We start from the raw sequence: 6,430 nt of genomic DNA, 5'->3' as shown, positions 1-6,430 counted from the left end.
CCAGCAGTTAACTCAGCCCTTTGACTGCGGGGGAACCCCTAGCAGATGCTGATAACAAAGACACAAAGGAGAGCAAAGGGCACAGTACACAAGATCCAGAAACAGACTAATACAGGGCACAACTGATGGAGCTGGCCGGGAGTCCCCAGTGGGGTCATTGACCACAGTCCCACCGAGAAGGAAGCCATGGTCTTGCCTGGTCTCTTTCTGTCCTGCCCCTCAGAGCATGGGGCCAAGCAGAGATTGGAAGGATCCCTGCACCTGTGTGTGGCTGCCTACCACCCCTCCTTTCTCAGGGAAGAAGGGTGGGGGAGAGGCTGGCCGCCTTACCCGCTCCTGGGCGCTGGGGACCAGAGGCGGAGGGTATAAGCTGTGTGCAAACATCCCGCCTTCTCCCCAGGATATTTTCTTTAATAAAATACCATGGAAATGTCAGCTAGTCTAAACAAATAGCCAGGCTTTACAGAGGACGAACAGCCTGCATAAAGCACCCCCAGGGCCCGCTTTCCGGGGTGGCTTTGCAAAACTGTGTGCCAGGAAGGAAGCTCAGAAGCCTTCGTGGTGGGGCAAGCCTTTAGGGCCCAGACAGGTGAGGTTTACAGGGTTCCCGGGGAGGAAGGGGCAGCCGGACTGGGGCCTGGTGTGGGGGTGACTGTCCCAGGTGGTCCTGAGGACCTGGGCTCCCATCAGACCAGGGATCCCTCCTGAGGACCCTCAGGCAAGGCTGCACCCTGTGGGCAAGGAGGTGGAGGAAGGGACTGACGGCAGAAGACCCTCAGGTTCAGTTCCTCCTCTCCCCCTACAGGAAGCCCCATCTTCCTGGCCCATTACACAGATCTCTTAGATGTTAGGGGAGGCACCCATGGAGTCTGATCCTGAGGGGCCTCCCAGGATGAGGTGAGCCTCCCTGCATCCACTGGACTAGGGGACCAGGAGGCCCAGAATGGAGGAGAGAACTTACAACAGAGCAGTTAAGTGATGGAGCCACCAGATCCCCACTCCTCATCTGTGGAGCAGGGCAGTGATTTCCACTGCATGTGCCATGAAGAGGAGGCAGACACAGGGCAGGGCACTCAGTCAGTGGAGGTTTGTTCCCCCCTCATGATCCCTCCACAGTGGGCACCAAGATGGGTGCTTCTCAAGGCCGAGGACACCATCCTCAGGCCTCCAGGAAGGGATCCAATGTAGCAGGTGATATTTTCCAAAACTGGCCACAAAAGTGCTCTTGTTCCACATGCTCTCTCAGAAATCTGCCACTCCCCTGCCAACAGGGAGTCCATTTCCTCTCCCTTTGAACTTGAGTTGGGTGCTGAGCATAGGAGGCTGGGCACCCACATTACCTGATCCACCTCTGGTCAGACAAAACCCGGCAGAGCCCTTGCCTGTTGGCGAGGCCTGACTCAGAAGACCAGGCCCCCTGACCGTTCTGTCCCTCCTACCCTTGGCCCCAGGACAAGACTGAACTTGAATTCCTTGGCCTAGAATTCCTTGACAGTCAGGAATACAGCCCCACCTGTCATGAACCCTTAGAGCCATGCCACTCACCATCCAAGTTCTGCTTCATTTAGTCCACGAAAGAATACCATGTTATCAGCCCTGTTGTTTTTCACATGAGAAAATGGAGGCTCCAAGATCGACTGACTCCCTTGTCTAATATGTCCCAGTTTGACCTTGGGAGAGGCACACTGGGGAGTGATTCAAAAGTCCCCACTTAGGATCACTTCCCGGTGCCCCCATGCCAGCCACCGCCCCACACTGCTGGGGAGAAGCAGCCACTTTCGGCCCCTGGTGCCCCCATCAATCAATATTTTTAATTACTTACATGATTGACTAATAAAATTCTCCACCAACTAATTGATTTTGTGGTCAAGCAAGAGCCTCTGTTTTTATTAAAAAGCTACTTAGATGAATTTTTTCCCCCACTGAAATGGGAGGCTGTATTTCTTTTGGTCATTTTGGAAGAAGAAAAATGGGAGGGGACAGCGACAGGAGGAGACCCAGAGGCCAGGAAGACTCCAGGCCCAAACCAAGAGGCCTTGGGATCCATGAATCGGCAACTGGCTCACTTCTGTGTCCTGCCAAACACCCAGAGGCTCCGCAGTGGGTCAGGTGCTGGCCAGAAGACCCCTCAGGCGCCTACTTTACCCAACTCAACTTGGCCAGAGCCATTTCTATTGTTTTTATAAGTAAACTATAAACTTTCCTCTGAATCTTAATGGAAGCATTGGCTTTTCAGTTATAAAGGTAACTCACGCTTGGTGCACAGATCAGAAAAGACAGGCTAATCTAGCAAAACAACAAAGTGATGAGAAGGCTCTCACCCTGGAGACTCAGCTGAAAAGGAAGTTGATGGAGATGCTGTGAGAAGAACTGAAGCACTGATCCCCACATTTCCAGGGGTCCAAAGCCCCAAGGAACCATCACCATAGAAACCACCCAGAGCCCAGGGTCCAGAGAAAGCTGCTTATGGTTACTGCATTAGCAGACTTCTGGTTTTTGATTTTTTGTTTTACTGCATTGATTTTCGACTGGCTTGGAGTTGTCCTGTGATGTGTTTATAAATGACTCCAGTGTGGCCTGTCCTGTAGAGGAGCCACTGCCTGTGACCTGTCCCTGTGGTACAGGCCAAGGTCACCATTCCTGGGCAGCATGCCAGGTGGGGCCAGGGGCTCAGCATGGGCAGCTAGGGTGAGTGAGCATGGAATGTTTTGTGAAGGAGTGGCAGTGAGTGGGCTGAGGCTGGGAGAAGGGCACTCACTCACGACGCTGGGCAGCACTTTCTGCCCCAGTCCTCAGACTCCTCGCCTGGTGTGGGGCTGCTTCTGCAAAGGGCTCCCAGGCCTGGCCACTGTCAGTTCTCCACTAGGAGAGGCACTGCAGACTGGGCTGTAGCAGCAGCTCAGCTCAGGCCCTTGGGCCTGCCTCTGCTCATTGCATCCACAGTCACAGTCATCCTCCTGTTCCTGACCTTTGTTGTTTTTGTTCAGTCACTCAGTCATGTCCCACTCTTTGCAACCCCATAGACTGCAGCATGCCAGGCCTCTCTGTCCTTCACTTTCTCCTGAGTTTGCTCAGACTCATGTCCATTGAGTCAATGATGCCATACAACAAGAGGATGAGATGGTTAGATGGTCCCTGACCTTACTCTGACTGCATCTTCCCTTAACTGCTACATACCTAGCAACCAGAATGGTGGATGGCACAGAGTGGGTGCTCAGTTACCACGTAACAGGTGAATGCTGAATAAATCTATTTTAACCATGGATACTTGTGATGGCAGTCAGATGGCCCTGCTGAGCTGGCCTTGGAGCCAGGAGACAATGACCTCCATGCCTGCCCTCTGAGGAAGGTCATGGCAGACAAACAGCATGGCAGGCAGTGTTGCCCCTCTGCCCCTTGCCAACCCAGTGTGCAGAGGCCACTTTTCCGTCCTCATGGACAGAAGCAGCAGCACCACAGAGGGGACAAGAGACTCTACACAGGCTGTCTGAAATGGGAGTCTGGTTCTCTCCAGGGGAAGCTGCTCGGGATCACCTAGAAGTCCAGCCCCACTGAACCAAAACCCAGGTGAACTGTCCTCCCCTGGGTGTAAAGTCCCGAGACGCACTTGGTAGCCATGAGGTTATCACTAGCCCACCACTGTGCCTAAAGGATCTAGATTATGTCTGGAACCTAACTTACTTTTTTTTGGCTATGGACACTGAATTTGAAAAAATAAAAAGCAGTATTTGTGATACACAGTACAGCAAAGGATGCTGAAAGGAGGTATGTCTGTATTTAGGTCCTTTGCCCATTTTAAATCAAATTTCTTTCATTTTTTCTTTTTTTTTTTTTGCTTTTGAGTTGTAAAAGTTTGTTGTATATTTTGGTTATTAACCCTGTAGCTGATACATAATTTACAAATATCCTAACTTACCTTTAAATTAAATAAGATACACTGGTTTTTCTTACACAAAAAAATAACATCTGCTCAAAGTAGAAAACAGATTTTTAAAAAGTCATAAAGGAGAAAAGCTCAGTTGTCCTCCTCCAGAGTGCTAATGACATATCAGAGATGCAGCAGCTCCAGAGGCAGCTGACCCCTCCTTCCTGAATCTCGGGATGTCTGAGGGATGCGCTCGCATCCAAGCTGTCATGCCCTCCACACTGCTGTCTGCCCTTGACGGGGTGAGTCACTCCCTCCTGGCAGCACTCCTCTCCCTGGCTGGGACCCGCAGAGCAGCAGCAGAATCCCGGCTCACACAGCTGGCTTGGAGTCTCACCTCACCTGCCACCCACCCTCCTTGGTTCCCTGGCTGGCCTCACCCTCTTGTCCTGATGTGTGGATTTTGGAATGTCCCAGGAGCCTCCATTCTTGGTAGCCTCCTCTCTTCCCCACTCCTTCCATGGTGAGCTCATTCAGGCAATGGCTTCATGCATCTGTGCACTGATGTCACCCACAAAGGTCACTCTGACGCTCTGGAAGGCACCTCCAGGGTAACTAGCAGCACTTGCACAGCTCTGCCTGGAACTCTCCCGCATAGCAGCAGGTGGCAACCTCGTCCTTCCAGTGCTCCATTCCAAAGCCTGGGAGCAGAGCCACCATGACTGTGCTGTTGTCCCCCATGGTCTATCAGCAAACCCGCCAGTCCCAGCCACAGTGGCCCTCAACTCAACCGTGGCAGATGCTCCTGACTGGTCTCCCCAAGCTGCATGGACACCCTGGGGCTCAGCAGCCCACCAAGCAGGTTGCCTTGGTCCCCACCAAAGCAGGGCCTGAGATAGGACTTGGGGTGGGAGTTGGTTGGGGAGGTGATGGCAGGAGGCAGGAGTAAGAGAGGAGAAAGTCCAATAGAAGGGTGGTCATCATGGGGACCGGGGGCTGCTGGGCCCCCCGAGAAGCTTTCAGAATCATCCACTAGGAGGATGTAAAGTTGGAACTCTGTCTATCCTCCCCTCCCCTGTAAGGACTACTATAACTTTATCTCCCAGACCCCCACTCTGCCTTGGGAAGGCCCCAAGTTACTACTTTTCCTTTTGTAATCAACAAGTTCATCTGCTGCTGATCCTCGTCTGTATCAGTTATCATTACAATTGTTGCCAAATGATAATTTTTCTAAGTTCTATCTATACTTCTTAGCTGACATTCTACTGTGAAGGCTAGCCTTTCCTTTTTTCTTTACTAGGCTTCTCAGGTGGCTCAGATGGTAAAGAATCTGCATGTCATTGCAGGAGATGCAGGTTCAATCTCTGGATTGGAAAGCTCCCCTGAAAAAGGAAATGGCAATCCACTTCAGTATTTTTGCCTGGAGAATCCCATGGACAGAGGAGCCTAGCAAGCTACATAGGGTTGCAAAGAGTGGAACATGACTGAGCAAGCATGCAATCTCATAGGATGCATGGAGTTTTTTAATTCTAGTGGTTATAATTCATTTTTGTAATTACTTATTTTGATGCTCAAAATATCCCAGTTGGGTCAATGGGAGCCTTCAAGTTGGCTCCTGTGTCCCTTTGACACACCCCATCATAGTTTGATTACTTTCTTACCTTCTGTCACAGCAAGCTATTCTAAGCCCATTTAAAAAATTATGTATTTATCTGGCCATGCTGGGTCTTAGTTGTGGCATATGGGATCTAGTTCCCTGATCAGGGCTCAAACCCTGGCCCCCTGCATTGAGAGCACAGAGTCTTAGCCACTGGACCACCAGGGAAGTCCATCTAAGCCCATTTTTAAGTTCCCTGCCCCAACCCTGGAATCAATCATTTCTCCAAGGAGCCTTGGTTCCTGGTTCCTTTTAGTGGGGGCTGTATTTAGAAACCAAGATCAGGGAACTGCATGTTGTGATGGGGTGTTTGCAACATTTTTAAGTATTGAAAGTATCTACGATTAGCAAGGCATGGATGAGGAGCACTCTTGTCCTCAGTCAGTGGAAGAGGGCCTGGGACAGGAGTGAGAAAGGGCACTTGGCCATGCCTGTCATACCTGTTTGATGGTGATAGGTGTGCACATGCACACAAGTGTGCCATTTATAGGAACCCCTTTAACCCAAACTAGCACACAAGTACACGAAAGCAACACATTGGAAACAATCAGTGTCCATGGACACAAAGTTAACTAAGGAAATTGTAGTACTTCCTTCCTAAAATGAACCAAATTTAAGTCCATGAATTATTTTTGGAGAAGCAGAAATTTACAAAATGCCATGTATAGTCTGATTTTTTTAAAATTTAAGATAAGAGATGTGCATCTTACAAAGGTGACTGTGTTTCTGTAGAGAAAACTAAAAGGACACACTCCAATCTCATAGGCAACATTATCCTTCTGAGTTATGGGGAAAGACCCTGGAGGTTGAAAACATAGGAGCAGAAAATCATACTTTGCATTTCACACACTTCTGAACTATGTTAAGGGTTTATAGCAGCCATGTATTTCCTTCACAATTGAAAAAAA

Source organism: Cervus elaphus, chromosome 19 (genome assembly GCF_910594005.1).
Source record: "Cervus elaphus chromosome 19, mCerEla1.1, whole genome shotgun sequence".
NCBI lineage: Eukaryota > Metazoa > Chordata > Mammalia > Artiodactyla > Cervidae > Cervus > Cervus elaphus.
Note: the sequence above shows the minus strand (reverse complement) of the source record.